Consider the following 19,302-nt stretch of genomic DNA (forward strand, 5'->3'; position numbering starts at 1 on the left):
TTTCATCTTCCTGCCCTCAATTCTTAGCATTTGAAAGTGAGTAGAACAACATATTCATTCATTCATTCATTCATCCATTCTTCACATGTTTACTGAGTGCCTGCTATGTGATAGGCACACACAAAACACGGAGGTTCAGAACCCCATAAACCTCTAAAATTGCCTCCCTGGGACAAGGGTTCTCAAGTCCTTCCCAAATCCCAGTGCAGCATTTCCCAGGGCAACTTCTTGAGGATGGTGATAAGTGTGCCTCAAAAAGGAGAGGAAAAGAAGAATTTCACAGTTAAAGGAGTTAAACAGGGCTCTTGGGGCAACCCTTGGAGCCTGGACGTGGTGATGAGCATCGGGAATCTCCCAGAGGTGCCGACTTCCCCAAACTTATTAGACCACAGGCCCTTCTTGTCCCCAAGTGTCACCCACATCGGCCCTCACTGCAGAACCCACTCAGACATGGGCTTCAGCCCCTGTTCCCCCTGGGCTGCCATCTGGGCTCCTGCGTACCTCCAAGGTTAGTGTTCTTCAGGAACAGGGCTGCAGTGTGAAGGGTAAAGCAGTACAGCCCTCGGTGAATATCAGCCAAGCATTGCTGCCACTTACTTCATTCATTCAGTGTCTACAGGATTAGACCCTCTGGTGAGCAGTGGGGACTCTGAAGAATGAGACCCTAGTGAGGGGGAATCCCCCCATGTGTACAGCAGAGAGAACTCGGCCACCACTTTCTCCTTGGTACCTCCTCAAACTTGGCAAGGATCACTGTCCCTATTATAGATGAGTAAATGAAGGCCAGAGTAAGGTAGTGAGTTGCCCGAGTTGACCCAGTGACAGGGTCTCAAATCATCCAAGTTTAAGCTGGTGCTGTGCACAGTGGGTGGAAATCCATTTCTCAGGCACAGTCGGGGCCCAGATGGCCTGAGGTTGGAGGAATGAGAGGCCCCCAGAGAGAGAACAGGCAGCTGGCTAGAATTGGGGTCTGGCCCCTGACAGATCGCCCAGGTGAGAGCCTCTGTGACCTGTGACCAAATGTCAGCACATCCTTTACGTGGGGGCTCACTCCCAGCCTGGGCATCCTGCACCACTGTGTCACCTCTCTGTGACCACTGTTTGGGGGTGCATTTGCTAAACTCATTCTCTTCCTCCTTTCCATAGAACTTGACCTTTTCTAACATGGAAAATTCTACTATCTTGTCTCCTCCCATACAATTTAAGCTTCATAAGGACAGGGACTTTTGCCTGTCTTATTCAGTACAGCTTTCCTCAGCCCTTGGAACAATGGCTGGCAAACAGTAGGTGTTTAACAAGTAGTCGAATACCTGAGCAGTCCTGCCTGAGAAGCTGGTGAGCACCTGGTCATTTCAGCACCAGGCATCTGGACAGCTCCCGGCCGGCTCAGCCCTTGGAGGGTGGAGGGTGGCCGCCGCAGGCTTGGAGCCTCCCAGCCATCCTGAGCTGCGCGCGGTCACCTTTGCTGGGGCTCAAGCCCTGCCCATTGCATTGCTTGCAAACTCACCTCAGTAATACCTTTTCCTTTTTGAGTTCCTCAATTACTTTTATGTATTTGTGAAGTGCCAAGCATTTCTCTGTCTCCTTATCTCTCTTTGGTGCTCATCATGCCTCACATACTCTCTCTCCTTCCCTTCTCTCTGTTCCTTCTTCTTCTATCATGTTCTTCCATCTCTCCCCCACCCCCAGTTTCTCTGTCCTCCTTATCCCTTTCCTCCTCCCCTCTTCCTCCTCCCGCTCCTTAGAGTTGTCCTATTTTTGCAGGCCTTGATTTATAGTAAAGGGGAGGCAGCCTCCCTCCCCCTACTCCCTTTATGAAACAGACAGCAAAAACTGAACTACGTGCAGTTTTGCCTAAGCCTCCCCCTCCTAGTATCCGCCCATAGTTGTAACCACAAGGGGACTGGCCCAAAGCTGATGAAAGCCTGCAGCAGGTCTGCCTGCCCACCCATCTGTCTGCCGCCCTGGGATGACACCGTGTGGGAGGCTGAATTCTGCCACAAAGGTCAGGAGCTGGTGGGTGGATTTACAGATCCGCCCCATCTCTCCCGCTCTGGTTCCCTTTGCGAGCAATTATGGATGAATGATTCTCCGGCTGTGGTTCCCGAGTCTGAGGGTGAGACGGTTCATTCGTTTTCCCTAAGGAAAAAGTTCTAGCAACTGGATGAGGCATTTGGAGTTACACACGCTCTAGGGCTGTTTTATTCTTGTTATCTAGTGCAAGAGGCTAAGCAATATTAGGACTCAAGGCTCTCAGCTAAGGAGGGGAAGAGGTATTTCTGCTTTTTTTTTTGGATGCATTTTATTTGCTTCAGTAATGGAAATCAAATAGTTGTGCTTTAACTAACATGATTTCATAAAAAAAGCATTATTGCATGGTTTGACATTTTTGCAGGGATCATCAAATATTTTCTTTAAAGCTTTGAACCAGTCATGTTCATTCATCATTATTTCAAAACATGTTCATCATTATTTCAGTTGAGTATGACATATCAACTGAAATTTTACATACGTGCAAAAATGTCCATCTCATCATAATTTCACTATGCAAGTTTTTCTTTTTTTTTCATTTTGTTTATTTCTTTTTTATTTTTCTTTTTATTATTATTTTTTTTGTGTGGTACGCGGGCCTCTCACTGTTGTGGCCTCTCCCGTTGCAGAGCACAGGCTCCGGACGCGCAGGCTCAGCGGCCATGGCTCACGGGCCCAGCCGCTCCGTGGCATGTGGGATCTTCCCGGACCGGGGCACGAACTGGTGTCCCCTGCATCGGCAGGCGGACTCTCAACCACCGTGCCACCAGGGGAGCCCTCTTTTTTTTTTTTAACTTAATTTTTATTGGAGTATAGTTGTGAGGTACCTCTGCTTTTACACCTGGCCTCTTTTACACCTGGCCTCTCTCATTCCAGCAACCCTATGAAATACAGACGGTTACTATCCCCACTTCATGGTTTGGGAAATGGAGGTTCGGAGAGGTTGGGAAACTTGCCCCAGGTCACAGCTAGTAAGTGGTGAAGGTGGGATTCAAACCCAGGTCTGATGGGCTCCACAGCAAGTATGCTCCACTACAAGACTGTGCTATCACCTCTCACATTCATAGGAAGGCCCAGCTAGGTTCCCACAGGACCACTGCTTTAGAACTGGACCCAGCACTTTCCTGGTCCCATCACACTGGCTGGAGCTTTGCTCTGGGAGTTCCTTCCAGCATCTTGATGGAAGCAAGGGGGGTTGAGAACTGGCATTGTCTTGGGGAAGGAGGCCCCCAAGGCAGTACAGTCAGGAAGTTGAAATGACAGCTGGCAGCTTTCTGGATGGCCTACCCTGAGGAGACAGATAACTAGACAGCAGTCATGGAACCATGATTGATGTTCACAGTGTAGATCTTGAGTCATCAAGAAAACGATTTTGGCAACCTCTGTGTGGTGAGCACTTGCCTGCTGTGTGCTGGCCCCCTGTGTATGTGGTGTCTGCAACAACTGCCCTAGGTCTGCAGGGTCATCCCCCAATACAGAGTAGGACGTCTAAGTCAGAGAAAGTGACCTGCCAAGGTCACTGAGCAAGGTGGTGGTGGGGCTGTGGCTCACAGCAGGGCCACCTGCACTTCCTGGGATCCACAATGGCTCTCAGAAAAAAACATTTCCGTGGTGCTTCATCTCTTTATTCTGGAGGAGAAGGCTGTCCATAGTACATTTGAGAAAGATTCTATGCAAATGAGTTTAAATTGGGGTGTTGAGGCTTAGGGGGAGAACTATCAGTTGGATAAAAGTTCATTTCTGATGGTTGGTGTTGGCAGGTAGATGAGGCATTACTGGGCCTTAAAAGAGGCCCCTACAAATGGGCACAGCCAGGGCTCCGGGGACATGAAGCTTGCTTTGCTGAGGGGCAGCCACATCCTGGCCCATCCCTTTGAAGTCAGTCCGCATAAGGACACACAGGGCCTGGCAGCAGCCTGGCACCACCCAAAAGTAGCAAACGCCAGCAGCAAGGAGACATGCCAGGTAGGTTTCTAAAACCTCTTCCTCGGCCCTGAGCCAGGCGCCTGCCACGGATGGGTGGACGGAAGACTGCGGGAGCCCATAGCAGACCTGGACCGGGCACTCGGTCACACACGCCGGTAAAAACTCTGCTGGGCACCTGAACCGCCTTCTGGCTTCTGGGGAGGTTAGTGGTGAAGGAAGGAGGAGACAGAGCTGACCTTGAGGTCTTTGCTCTCTCGGGGGGAGTTAGTGGAGAAAATGTGCTTTTTATTTAAAAATTTAAAACATTCTGCCACAATGCTGGTCACCAAAGCAAATCCCCCGGCCCGCCCATAACCTCTGAGTCAGAATCTCTGGTGGAGGGGCCTGGGGATGTACATCCTGAACCAGTGTCCCTACAGCAGTACTGCCTGTGTTGATCTGGCCTTGACCAACCTTCCAAGTTCACTGATTGAGCCCTGCTGTTAAGTCTTTTACATACCTTATCTCATTTAGGTGTCACATCCACTCTAAGAAGTTTTGGTGAGAAAAATTGAGGCCTGGAGAGGTTAAATCACTTGCCAAGCACAAAACTTGGCTCTAGAACACGGCCACCCGGTCCCACCTCCCTGTCTTTGCTCACAACTGGACCTCTCCTGGGAATGCTGCCCCGCCTCATCTCTTCAGTCCGAGACTTCCTCCTCCTCCATGTCCTTCCTGCTGCCTTGAACCCCATTCATCACCTAGGTGCCTGTCCTGGGACCTAGGTGATGGCATGTGCTGGAGTCCCTGGTGCCTGTGCCTTCACATCCTTCCTAGACCATGAGTCCATGAGTGCAGGGAGTGGTCCTTGTACTGGGGCACTCAGGATGTGTGCAGTGGGTGAACATATGGTGGGGATATAAACACTTGAGGCACAGAGAGGACACAAGAATGTTTCCTGGCGGTGGCTTTGGAGGGGGCAGGGCTGGATGGAAAGGACAGAGAGAGCTGGTATGCCCTCCCCTGCCCACATCCCTCTCTGCCCAAATCTCTCCTGCCTTCCAGGCCCACCTCCGTGAAATTTTTTTTTAATTTAATTAATTAATTAATTAATTAATTTATTTGGCTGCGTTGGGTCTTCATTGCTGTGTGCGGGCTTTCTCTAGTTGTGGCAAGCGGGGACTACTCTTGGTTGCAGTGTGCGGACTTCTCATTGTCATGGCTTCTCTTGCTGCGGAGCACGGGCTCTAGGCGCGGGGGCTTCAGTAGTTGTGTCACGCGTGCTCAGTAGTTGTGGCTCGTGGGCTCTAGAGCACAGGCTCAGTAGTTGTGGCACACGGGCTTAGTTGCTCCGTGGCGTGTGGGATCTTCCTGGAGCAGGGCTGGAACCCGTGTCCCCTGCCTTGGCAGGCGGATTCTTAACCACTGTGCCACCAGGGAAGTCCCTCCATGAAATTCTTGATTCTGCCATAATCTCTTGTACCCGGAACTTCTTCTCTGACCTCCTTTCCCCCACCCCAAATTCACTTCCCCCATTTACATAACTTCTCTTTATGCTTTAGCTATTCCATGTTAACTCTGCCTTCAGGGAGCCTTCCCTACCCGCAACGTGTGGGCTCCCATAGCCCCCTGCCTTTCCCTCATTCTAGCCTAACACTGTATTCTAAAGGGCTATTTGTCTCCTAACTGTACTTTGGGCAAGGGTGACAGGCATCTCTTATTCAATGTTGCTTCCCTAGGACCTGGTACCAGAGTATTACCTCAGTGAAGTTTGTTGAATGAATAAATGCCAGTCCACGGTGACTTCCTATAGACTGTCCTCCACCTTATCCATCTATAATTAGAGCCACCTTGGACTGCGTTTCACAACCCAGAGTTCAAGGAAGCCAGGCTAGAGGGCCTTAAAGGCCATCAGTTGTACAGATGAGGAAACTGAGGCCAAGTGGTCCGTGGCAGGTCTGACTCCCAGCCAGTGCTTTCACTGCGGCTCACAGCTACCTTGCTTCTGGTTCTGAGGCTGAAGGTCCTTGGAAGCAGGAATAGACACGTGGACTTTATTTCCTGTCTTGGCAAGGAGGGTGCTTTGCCCATTATCACAATCATTGCCTTTTACTGGGTGCTTACAAGGTGCCAGATCTTTTACATGTATCTTTCCCACAGTTTGCAATTCTCACAATTTACACAGGAAAGGAAGGTACAATTACCCTTAATTACAATGAACAAACTGAGGCAAGTTAAATAGCGTGGATATTTACCAATGTGTCTTCTAGTTTCTCTCAAAAACTTATCGGGGTTCCATTGGAGCCTCTCAAGACTTGTCATCAGCCCATTTTCCAGAGGAAGTAATGGAGGCTCCAGGGTTACAGAGCCTGTTTCTGTGCCTGCTAATACGTAGGCCGGCTCTCTGGCCTGACAGACTCGCACCAGCTGGGACTCCACCTTTGAATTAGGAGCTAAAGGCTGAAAGAAGAAAGGATATACAGAATTTGTCAGGCTCTCTGGCCTGACAGACTCTACAGGCGGAGGCGGGTACGCCTGCGTTCACCGTCAGCCTCGCCCCTCGGCGCCGGAAATGCCCGAGCGCTCCCTCCGGATTCCGAAGACTGTCAAGCACTCCTCCGAAGCACGGACTCGGAGTAGCCGCGAATGCTCCCTACAACTCGGACCTAACTCCCAAGCAGCCTTGGTCAGAAGTCATCGGGTCAAAAGCATGTCTGGAGGGCTTGGCTTCCCTGGTGGCGCAATGGTTAAGAATCTGCCTGCCAATGCAAAGGACACAGGTTCGAGCTCTGGCCTGGGAAGATCCCACGTGCCGCGGAGCAACTAAGCCCGTGCGCCACAACTACTGAGCCTGAGCTCTAGAGCCCGCAAGCCACAACTGCTGAGCCCACGTGCCACAACTACTGAAGCCTACGCGCCTAGAGCCCGTGCTCCGCAGCAAGAGAAGCCACGACAGTGAGAAGCCCGCGCACTGCAACAAAGAGTAGCCCCCGCTCACCACAACTAGAGAAAGCCCGCACACAGCAACGAAGACCCAACGCAGCCAGTAAATAAATAAATAAATATTATTAAAAAAAAAATTATCCCTGGAGACCGCAGAAAGGTGGCGACGGCCTTGGTTGCCGTCGCTCCCTTTGTCTTAAATAAAGCCGGGACAGAGGCCAAGAGTCCACCGGAAGGGCGGGACGAACAGCCTCGAACGCAGGGGGCGGGGCTCTGGGAGGGGCCCGGCCAGCGCTCTTCGGAGGCGGGGGCTCCTGGGGAAGGGCATCGTCCCTGGGGTGCCACAAGCGAGGACACCGGTGCGTCATGCCACGGGCCTGTGTCCGGGCGTCTGTGCATCTGTGGGCAGCAACCTTCCCCTCCCCAGACCTCAGTTTCTGCACCTGTACAATGGGGGGCTCTTCCAGGACACTTCCACAACTGCAAAAATCGGAATTTCGTCCAGCATTTCCAGAATTCCCGTCTCCAGGCAGGCACTGAGAAATTAGAGCTGCGTCCCCGTGGAGGCGCAGAGCTCTGAGATCTCCTTCCCTTGCTGCGTTAGCACTCCTGACACTGGAGAGTTCTGGAGATTGGGGACCAGATCCTTCCTGGTGGAGCAGGCGCCCTGCAGCCAGAGATGTGACAGACATGCGACATGGCCATGAAAGTAATAAGTAATTGTGGTAGCTCAAATATGTTGAGCACTTACTATATGCCTCGCTTTGCATTAAACCTGTCACGTGTATTATTTCCATCACCCAACAGCCCTGCCTGGTAGGTCCTGTATTTGCCATCCCCAGTTTACTGATGAGACATTTGAAGCCCAGAGTCACAAAGTAGTAACCAGTCCAAAGTCACCCAGCTAACAAGTGGCTGAAGCAGTAGTCCACAGTCTTACCCACTGTACTGTACCGAGAAACGTTTGACCTGGAAGGCAGATGGCAGAGGAGGAAAATGACAAGAGCCTACCAGTGTTAATAAAATATACCGTGAATTGAGCACTTAGTATGTGTTGGGTGCTGGCCTAAGGTCCAGCATCATTTATACTCCTGACAGTGAGCCTATACTATAGGTTTTATTATTGCCACTTCACAGATGAGGCTCTGATAGGTCATCTCATATGTCTGGTCACTGCTAGTACAAAACTGAAACTTTTGGGTCCATTGATGGTACACCCTGCCTGCCTGTATATCACTCTTAGAAGACCCCACTCTTCTCTGAGTCTCGGTTTCCCCTTCTGTAAAATGAGAGGCTTGGACTGGAAGGCCCTGGACGTTGTTTCCTGAGCTCACATTCTTTGATTTTAGGGAGCATTGACATGACATCTGGAGTCCTGGGTTTGTTCCTAATTACCTGTGACTTGGGAACACCTTGTCCAAGTCGTGTGGATCTCTGGGCCTCAGCTTCCCGCTTCATAAAATGTGGAGACTAGACAATCCCAGTCACCAGGGCATCTTCTGGCTTTAATATTTTATGACTGCAAATGAAGAGACAAGCTGAGGTTCAGCAAACTCTGCATCCTCTGAGAAATGGTAATGAATGTGAATCTACCACCCCACACAGAACATTCCCGGTGCCGGGCTTCCAAGGACAGATGCCTACACAGGTGAAGGGGAACAATCAACAGTAACTAATGGTTCAGAATCCACCCTCGAGGTCGGACCAACCCAAGACTGAATGCCTGCACTCCCTCTGGGATACCTCAGACAAGTGACTCTCCTTTCTGTGGCTTGGTTTCTGCATCTGTAAAACGGGGTGTAACAGGACCAGCTTCATTTGAGATTTGGTGAAAAAACATATGCAAAAAGCCTAACACCATTTCTGGCTTAGAAAACCCTCAATAAACACAACTGTTACCAATTGTGTCTGCCGCACCATTCTGGACACTGGGAGAGTTCCTGAGCCTTGGACCCTGCCGATCCTCTGCCCCTTAAAACCAAGATGGTGTTAGGGTCGAGGGAAGAGAGGCAGGGTCCTGCTGAGTTATCGGGGGACCCAGATGGGGGATGCAGGCTTCCCTGCCCCGGAAGCTGAGGGCGTAGGCTGCCAGGCCTGATGGAGGCTTAAATAGCATTAACAAGCATTCCAGCACGTCCCTGGCTGGTGGCAGCCCCTGGGGAGGGACAGTGGGCCATGTGAGTGAGGAGGGAGGAGGTGGAGGAATGGTGTCAGAACTGCTGCATTGTGTGCCAGGGGCTGCAGCTCCACACAGGCTTAAGGTCGAGACAGTGTGCTGTGCTTCAGGCTCTGGTGAAGTGTGTTCATGTCAGTTGTGTCCCCAGGACAGGGCTGTGTAGCCTGTACAAGGTTCTCAACCTGCAGTACAGAGACTTGACTCCTGGAGGCCTGTGGGTGAGCTCTAGTGGGACAGGAGCCCTCAAAACTGGGCGCAGGATTGTGTGGGTGACTCCCCAAGAGGCATAGACCCACAGATGTAAAGAGTTCTAGATTCAGGAGTCAGAAGAATTGGTGTAAGACCCTGTGATTCTAGTAAAAGGCATCCTGCGATTCTGAGCAGACGGTTTAACGGCCCACACCACCCTCTCCCGCCCCACCCGCACTCCTCCCTTCCTTCCCTTTTTCCATCATCCATTCAACAAACAATTCCTGAACCTGTTCCAGGCTCAGGACTGCGCTGGGAATACAGCCACGAAGAAGGCGGGAATCCCAGCTCCCCTCATCACCAAGTAAGGAGCCGATTTTATGAGGGTTGGTAGAGCGGCAAGTCCAGGAGCCATGGGAGCCACACGCGGCGGCTCCTGACTCAGCTCGTCTGGTGGGGGAGGTTGGGGAGTCAGCAGGTGAGTCCTGGCTCAGTGCCTGTGGCCTTGAGCAGATCACTAACTCTGCTGAGCCTCAGTTTCCCCCTCTTGCCCGTGGGCCTGATGACACCACTTTCAGGATGGGATAAGGGTGGAGGAGATGAGGGCTTCCTGTTTGGAATAGCCAGGAGGAAGAGCATTGGTGTGGGAGTCAGGAGTCTGGCCCTGCTCCCCGCTCTGCCTTGTCTCACTGGGTGACCCCAGACACCTCCCCAGGGCCTCAATTTCCCAACCACAGAGAGGGAGCCAGGCTGCCCGGTCTTCTGTGGGCAAAGGCACATGGGCAGTGGAGTGCCAAGAAAGTGAGCAGTCAGGGAAAGCTTTTCAGAGGGGGTGGCATAGCTGAGGCCTGAAGGATTGAGAGCAAGGGTCATGAGAGAACTGTGTGTGATTTCTGGGCTTGGGGTTTCCCTGGCAGAAGCCCTGAGTGTGATGGAGGAATTTGGGGGTGGGGCCCTGGATTCAGGTAGAAGGGAGGGGATGAGTGGCGTACTCAGTGAGCTCCCAGGCTCCCTAACTGGGGGAGTTGAGGACAAAGAGCAGGGCCTCTGGAGTCAGGTGGGCCTGGGTTCCAATCCTTCCCATTACTGCTTCATTGAGGCCCTTGGTAAGGTTTTCACCTGTCCAAGCCTCAGTCACTTTCATCTGGGAAACAGGAGCAATAATAACACCCCATTCAAAAGGTTGCTGGATATTATATGACTCCATTTATATGAAATATCCAGAACAGGCATATCTACAGGGAAGAAAGTAGATAAGTGGCTGCCTGGAGCTGTAGGTATGAGGGGCTTGAGGGCTGATAGTTAGAGTACAGGGTTTATTTTGGGGGTGATGAAAATGGTCTAAAATTGATTATCGTGTGGTGATGGTTGCACACTCTGAATATACTAGAAACCATCGACTCATACACTTTAAGTGGGTGAATTGTATGCTATGTGAATTATACCTTAATCAACTGTCACCAAAACCCCAAAATGTTATTGGGAGAATTAGATGAGATGCTACATACCAGGCCCATTGTAAGCGCTCCCTAAACGTTAGCTACCACTGGCATCGTTTATTCCTGGCAGCAAGCCGGCCCTCCCTCACAGAGGGCTGATAGGCTCTGGGAGGAGGAGGAGAAGGGGCCTGGCCCACCACTGCTGGCTGGGGCCCTAAGCAAGGCACATAACCTCCCTGAGCCTCAGTTTTCTCATCAGTGAATTGGGGGTGATTTTCCAGGCCTTGGCCACCTCTTGAGACACCATGAGGCTCAGATCAGACCGTGGGTTTTGCCAGACACAAATGCAGGGTTGGACGTGTCTCCACTTACATGGAGAAGTGGGGAAGGGTGGTGGGTGTGCCCTCTCTCTGCCCCCCACGGGGCTGGCTTCCTGCATCCACTTATCTTGTGCACTTGAGTGCAGGTTGGGTTGAAGGCTCCAGGTGGAGGAAAGAGCAGGGGCCAAAATAGTCAGAGCTCCACCTGCCCGGAGCTCAGAGTCCAGGAGGAGAGGCCTACAAGGGTCTCTGGGGCGAGGATGGAGCAAGCCAGCTATGCAGGCCTCAGTTACCTCACCTGTAGAAGGGGGAAAAATAATGCCTCCCTCATAGGGCTGTGCTGAGCCTCACAGTGACTGGCCCAGCACCTGCGCTGAATCATTATTGTCACGATTGCTATGATTAATGTCATTATCCTCATCCATCAAGTGCCTTTTTTCATCCCACCTCAGCTATCTTGTCACACAGTGAATTGTGTCAGGGCTACATCTCCCCTGTCCCTGCCCCAGGCCATCAGTCAACTCCCTCAGGGCAGGGCCCGGATGCCCCCTTTCAGACCCAGCCCCCAGGCCTGAAGAAGCTTCTCCTCTGTGCAGCCTCAGGCCCCCTTTCTGCCCCCTTTCTTCAGGCCCAGCCACTAAAGCCATGTCGCCCTGGGGCCTGCAGGCCTGACCAGGCAGGGAATGAAAGCCCAACTCCTGCCCTCTCCTTCCGCCCAGCTGCAGGGTAAGGTCACCAGGCCACCCCCCAGCGGGCCTTTCTGAGCATTCTGCTCTCACTGCGGCTGGAGCTGGAGTGGCAGAGCCCGACTCAGCATCTCCTCCCACGTCCCTCCCTCTGCAGAGCTGCAGGCCAGGCTGGGGACTCAGCCAGGGCCGCAGCAGCCTCTGCAGCATCCCCACTGCTGTGGTAGCAGCAGGCACGGGTCGGGGGCGGGGGGTGGCGGGGAGTGGCGGCTGCTTCCTCTGTTGGGCACTACTCCCTGCTCCGGACCCTTAGCCGCAGTGCCAGTTATAGGGCTCCCCCAAGGCTCTCTCCAGCAAACTGCCTGCAAACCACTCCCTCCTTCCCCTTTTTCCTGGTTCCCATTTGCAGACAGCCAGGTTGTTTCAGGCCCCAGCCTGCGGAGCTTCCCTGAGCACTGGGAGGAAGGAGCAGGTCCCATCCCAGCCCTGCCATAGGTGGGCTGGGCAGCCTGACGACGTGACTTACGGATTCTCTCAGGTTCCCCTTTTGTACAGTGTGAATGATCTTGAAGGTGTCCTCACTGCATCCTGCTTCTGATTTACCCTCACCTCCCCCAACCCTGAATTTCTCACCTTGGAACTGAATCTCTGTGTCTGAACAGGGACCTCGGCAGCCAGGCCAGGCAGACAAGGGAGAGGAAGGACAGGGTGGGTGATGGGGATGGTGGAGAAGGCCAGCCTCGGAGCCCCATGGTCTAGGGCAGGGCTCCCCTCCCTCCAGGCCGGTCCTCACCTCCCTGAGAGTCAGACCTGAGTTATTGGAGGTATATCCCTGTGCCAGACATGGTACTAGCAGGTGACAATAAACAAGGGTCTCCTTCCCCTCTGAGGCCCAGAGCAGCCCCCTCAGCCTGGGGTGGTCAAGTCCAGGCCCCTGTGAACTGTGTCAGAGATGGGGGATGGGCTGGCAGTGGGCATGTTGTGACCAAGGTGGTTCCCAGATGTCGGGGGGTGGGGGGACATCACTGAACCTCCAGGCGATCTGTGATCCCTGCTCAGTGGTCAGGAAGTGGAGAAGCCAGGGCAGGCCCCAACCCTGGGCGTGGGCAAGGGGCCATGGGACTGTGCAAGGGTTTGGCAGCCTGTTTGCTCATTTGTTCATCCACTCGGCAAATATTTAAGCAGCATCATCTCCTTGAAGGCCGCTGTGTACCTGGGCCAGCAGAAGACAGCTGAACAGAACTGTGTGCCAGGTCCTGTCCTAAGCACCTTACATGAATTAACTCCCTTTTATCCTCACAGAAACAGTATGGAGTAAGCACTGTTCCCCTCATTTGGCACAGAGAAGTTAAGTAACTTGCCCAAGGTCACACAGCTGATAAGAGGTAGAGCTGGGCTCTGAAACCAGGCAATCCTTTAAGGTCGATGACAAAAGACTTTCCTCTGCTTCCCACTGCCCTTAGCACCAAGCCTCCTTCCTGTTTGTTCTGGAACAACCCATTGGGTCTTCTACCTCCAGCCCTTGCTCTTACTGCTTCTCCTGCCTGCATTTCCTTTTCTGACCCCCTTTCTCCTTTTTAAAAATGTTTAAAATTTTCTTTATTTATTGGCTGCGCCGCACGGCATGCGGGATCTTAGTTCCCTGACCCGGGATCAAACCTGTTTCCCCTGCAGTGGAAGTGCAGAGTCTTAACCAGTGGATCACCAGGGAAGTCCCCCCTTTCTCCTTTAACTGACTGACCAACCCCTGATCATCCTTCAGTGCTCAGGTGTGGCAACACCTCCTCCAGGAAGGCTTCCTTGTTGTCCTTCCCTCCCTGGGCTGGGTTAGGCTCCTTTGCTGGCCTCTCTTAGTTCTCTTTCCCTCATCCACCACGTCTCTCTTTTGTAAGCATCGGTTAATGTATCTGCCTCCCTCCCCCACCAGACTGTGAGCCCTTCACCCTTACCCTGGCACCCTGTGCCGGGCACCATATGCGGTACCGAGATCTCTAGGAAATGTTGAATGACCAATCTTGACTGTTAATAGTCTTGTGGATAGTGAGCAAGTTCTAGTGTCTCTGTTTCACAGAGGAGAAAACGGAGGCACAGAGCAGTGACATAATCTACACAAGTTACAGAGCTAGTGGCAACAGAGCTGGCGTTTGCTGGAATGGCCTCCATATTGAGGATGAGGTCCTGGAAGGTGACAGAGGACTGTGGCAGTAGCCCTTGCCTGGGGTCTGTCAGGCAAATGGCCAATAATAATAATAACAATCCCATTCTAGGAGCTCTTATTGTGTGTCAGGTGTCATGCTTAACTCTTTGCATGCATGCTTTTATTTATGCTTTACCCTTACCCTATGGAGTAAGTGCTATAATTAACACTCTTTTACAGTTGGGGAAATAGAGGCTCAGAGAGGCTAAGTGACTTACTCAGGGTCACACAGTGATTTACCAATCCAGGATTTAAATTTTTTAAATTATTTATTAATGGTTCAAGAGTCCAAGGGCCCAAAGGGTAGACAGTGAAAAGTCTGCCTCCTCTGCCTTGATCCACAGCCACCCAGCTCCTCCCCTGGAGGCAACCAGGATGATTCTCAAGTGTCCTTCAGAGCAGGATTGTGTGTTCACAGGCAAACCTGAATGTGTGTTAGTCAGAGCCAGGTTTAAACCCAGGTCTGTGAGTGGCTCAGGGCTTGACATAGAATGTCTGTCATGCCCTGGGAGACGCGGGGTCACTGAAGGCCTCCATCCCCCCACCGGGGCCGCTCTCCCCGCTGCCGTTGTGCCCACCCCCACACCCCAGCAACTGCCTCTTCTCTTCAGGCTGCAGCAGAGCCTGGGCTCTGGTCCAGGGCCCTGCCCGGCGACTGGGAAGGGCTGCGGCAGGCCTGGGGAGATCTCTTCTGCCCAATCTGAGACCCACTTCATTATCCCTCATGGACGCTGCTCAGTGTGTGGGAACAACCCGTGCAAAGGCTGGGAGGCCAGACTGAACAGAGGGGGAGTGTCAGGGCAGGCGGGGCAGCCTTGGTCTTTGGCAACCAAACTGACTTAGGTGTGGGTCCCAGCTCCAGCCCTTCCTGCTGTGGAACCAGGTGAGTCCACCTCCCTGAGGAGCCTCTGTTTTCTCATGCATGAGGATTAAGAGACAAAGTACCTCAAACTGGGGAATGTAGTTGGCCCTTGATAAGTGATTAGTTGGGTTGTTTCAATTATGGAAGCCTCTGCTCTGAGCTTTTCCACCGCCCCCTTCTTATATCTGACCGCTGAAAAGCACAGACACGAGACCCTCAGAACTCTTCCTTCCTTCCCACATGCAGAAGGAATTGAGTGTGAATAAACATTAGGTGGTATTATTATTGTTGTTGTTGTCATTGTTCTTATTTGGTGCCCAGCTCTGTGGTGTCCTTGGGTGTGCAGACCCCAAGAACCCCCACCCCCACCCAACTCTCTGGGATGACACTTTGTGGGGAAGCTCAGTGGCAGGAGTTTACCCCTGATGGGGGGCAGGGCAGCAGGGGGTATGTGCAGGGGTTTGGAGAGTGGGGAGGGGGGGAGCTAACAAGAAGCTGGGGGAGCTAAGAGGACAGAGCACAGGGCTTGGAATCGGGTGTCTTGGTCAGTAGCCTTGATCTGCCTGAGCCCCAGTTTCCTCCTCTGTGAAATGGAGGTCATCTTCCCTCTCCCATTAACATCAGGGGCTTTGGGATGCTCAGGTGGGAGAATTCATAAGAGGGTATTTGCCACCTGCAAAGTGAAGGACACGCAGGCTGATGTAGGCTGCAGACCAGCTTGGTTCAGCCCCAAGGATATTAAAAGGCTCTAATTTACAAATGGATAGTCGTCATGGTTGCCCAACATTGTAATTAAAACCACTGAACTGTACACTTAAAAATGATTAAAATGGGCTTCCCTGGTGGTGCAGTGGTTGAGAGTCTGCCTGCCGATGCAGGGGACACGGGTTCGTGTCTCGGTCCGGGAAGATCCCACATGCCTCGGAGTGGCTAGCCCCGTGAGCCATGGTCGCTGAGCCTGCGCATCCGGAGCCTGTGCTCCGCAACCGGAGAGGCCACGACAGTGAGAGGCCCGCGAACCAAAAAAAAAAAAAAAAAAAAAAAAATTAAAATGGTAAATTTCATGTCATATTTTTTACCACTTTTTTTTTTTTAATGTGGGGGGAAAAAGAGGATTTGAATTAGTTACTGTATCAGTCAGAAAACCAGAGCCCACTTTAAGGGGTTCCATAGGGGCAATTTTGAAAAGCCAAACAGGAAATGGGGGAGTGGTTACTGGAACTCCTGGCCTGGGATCATGGAGAATGGGCTGCAGGCGGGGCAGTGGAGCTTCAGAGGATACCCAGCCACTGCGCAGAGAGGGGGAAATACCCTGGCTTCTTCCCACCCTCCAGTCTCCCTTCAGTGCCTCCCATTGGCTGAACCAAACCAGGGCCAGTTGGCAAAGGGACTTGGGAAATGTAGTTCACAAGGGTCAGCCCCCGGGATGCCAAGCAGAGCCGCGGAAGGGCAGTTTTGAGATCACATACCAAATGATCAGAACTGTTGTCTACATTTAACAACCAGGTGGGGACTTCCCTGGCGGTCCAGTGGTTAGGGCTCCGCACTTCCACTGCAGGGGGCACAGGTTCAGTCCCTGGTCAGGGAATGAAAATCCCACATGCTGCGTGGCACTGCCAAAAAACAAAAACAAAAGAAAACAACCAGGTGATGTAGCATAAAAATCTGAATTTATAGCTTCTCCTAAGACACCCTTGTGCCCGTTTTCCCAGTAATCACCCCAAAGAAGGTGGGTGAAGAAAGGAAGATGGGGGTTGGGGAGTGGTGAGGCCCACCTCTGCCTAGTCGTGCTGGTGCACTGGCCTTGGGGGGCCCTGCTGAGGAGTCCTGAGACGCCCAGGGTCCCTAGTATTCTGACTTGCACTCAGTGAGGCATGAGGGGACCCAGGTCCTCTAGAGTGGGGTAGAGGTGGGGAAGCATGAGGACCCTGAGCCAGGTGGACTGAACAGGCAGCCAGAGGGGCCTGCGGGGCAGGACTGGCCCCTAGAAAGAGTGCATTGGGTATCTGGGACTGTGGGAACCTTCCTATCGTAGCTCTTGGAGACTGTCTGGGCCCGTGGGGGTTCTGTTTGTCTGTTTGGTTGCTGTTTTAGTTCACTTTCTGAGGCTGTCAGGCCCTGTGTTCAGATCAACTCTTCCAGAAAAGCCCAACATGTAAACGCATGGCAGAGCTAACCTGGAGGAAGAGGTTAGATGGCCCAGAGTTTTCCTCTGAAAATCCAGAGGCTTTGGGGGATATGGAAGCATTCAGGAAGGGTCTCAGACCTACCCAAGGTTGCACATGTTGTTTGAAGAGAGGTGTGCTTAGGCCACGGGCCTCTGGACTCCTAGGAAGCAGAGAGCACCAGCTCCGGAGTCAGTCAGACTTGGGGCAAATCCTGGGTGTAGCCCAGTGACCTCAGACAAGCCCCTTCACATCTCCTTAGAAGGGGATGCCAGGACCTCCTTCACGGGGTGTGGGGTGGGGTAGAGGGGCTTATGCTTGTCAGGTGCCCACACAATACCCAGCATCAGGGTTGTCCTGGTTACCAAGGGGCTAGTCCCAGGGCTGCCCTCTGACATCCACCCCCCAGTGGGGAGAACTCCCCAGATTCCCTCCTCTGCTCTTCCTGCCCCCTCCTAGGCCACGCAGCTAGCAGGGACTTGTCCTCTGCAGGAATGTGCAGGGAGAAAGTCTCCTTTTTTGATGAAACAGCGATGAGGTGATGTCTGGGTTTTTTATATCCACATTGCTGAACGGGTGCCAGACACAAAAGAGTCCAGGCCAGATTCCATTAGCCACATTCGTCCTCTGGGCTCCTGGTCTTGTGGGAACCTTCTGGGGGTCCAGCTTGAGACCCAACAGCTGGGAAGAATTTGGGGGGGCAATGAAAATGGTACCAAGACCTAGTGACGCCTCTGGGGACCCAGGCAGGGTCTTTAAGAGCCTGCCTCATTCAAGAGTCTTTTCTTTAAAAAAAAATTATTAAAAATAAGTAAATAAATTAATTATTTTTCCTTCTTAGCAAAGTAAGAAACCCTTTGAAGCATGAACTGAGGATAAACTCCATTTTGGAGGGTAAACTGAGGCCTAGACAGGTTAATTACCTTGCCCGTAGGAACCCAGTATTAAGTGTCAAGTCATGGTCTTAATCCTGTTGATCCCTTGCTTATCACGCTTCAGTAGCCTGAGTCCTCAATACCATCTGGGTCCCTGGTTGACTCAATGTGCTCAACAAAAGAAACAATGGCCTGGTGAACTCGGGGTTGTTGGTGATACTATAATAGGATCATATTTTAAATGAGAATAAGAGAAATCCCTAAAAGCATACAATTGTTACAAAAATATTCAGTTCCAAAAATGTCTGAGGTACACAGTAAAAGCTCCTGAAACCCCACACCCTAGAGACAAGCTCTGGAAGAATTTCTTATATAGATTCCTTTAGATTTTCCTATGCATTTACAAGTAAATGCTAATATTTATGTTTTTAAAAAGATGATACGATACATTCTGTTTTGCAGCTTGCTTTTTGAAAATAACAGTAGCTCTGGAGACACAGAGGTTCCTAACCAGGCAGAGTCCAGAGTTGTGGCAGATCTGGTGGAGGAGGCAGCTGGTAATGTTTGATGCAAAACTGTGTGTTGTGTGTGAGCACTTTTTAGGGATAGTGATTATGACTCTCATTAGGATCTTTTTTTAAAAAAAATTTTTATTGGAGCATAGTTGATTTACAATGTTGTGTTAGTTTCAGGTGAGGATCTTTAGAAAAGATTCAGACCCAAGCCTCTTGTTTTTCAGATGGAGAAAGCGAGGCTGGCTGAGAGGGAAGGGCGTGGTGAGTGGGGAACCCAGCCCTGCGGGATGGCCTGGAAGGATGAGGGCAAGAAAGCTGCAGTCGCCTGCCCTGGGCATCCTGTCTGGGCCACAGACAGGAGCTGTGCCCTACAGAGCCAGGAGGAGGGCAAGGGAGTCAGCCCTGCCTGAGCTGCCGGGCAGCGCCTCTGCAGTCCCTGTGGGGAGAAGATTTACAGCCACTAGGAGCTGGGGAGGGTACAGGAAAAACCTGGTGCAGCACTTTGGAAGTATGCTGCCTGCAGTGCCTGCAGTGGGCCAGCTTTTGGGCAGGCCTGGCTCCTCCAGGCTCAGAAAAGCCCTCCAAGGGGAAGGCATGGGGGTGGGCAAGGGGGAGGGGTTAAAGGATGCTGTCGGGATCGGAAACACCCCCTCTCCCCTAAACATACACAGAGCTTGTGCTGGGACCCAGACCCTGAGGAAGGTGCTGAGCACGGGGCCTGGCCAGCTCTTGTTACTGATCCGTACAGCCAGCAGGCTCCACAGAGTTTGGGCTGCTCAGGACTTTTCCAGCTGCCGCGGTGGGAAGGGGTGGGGTATGATATCACCAGTAACGATGGGCACCGTCCATCGGTCTCATCTCCTATGTGGGCCTGTGTACCCCAGCCTTCAACGCCCACAGCAACCCCCTGGGGCGAGTTCCTGTTATTCTCCCCACTTCACAGTGGCTCAGCATGGCTAAGAGCCCACCCAAGGCCAAGGGGTCAGCAGTGGCACCGTG

This window comes from Aethalodelphis obliquidens, unplaced genomic scaffold (assembly GCF_003676395.1).
Source record: "Aethalodelphis obliquidens isolate GAN/ISIS:26980383/991018 unplaced genomic scaffold, ASM367639v1 scaffold28, whole genome shotgun sequence".
NCBI classification, from domain to species: Eukaryota; Metazoa; Chordata; class Mammalia; order Artiodactyla; family Delphinidae; genus Aethalodelphis; species Aethalodelphis obliquidens.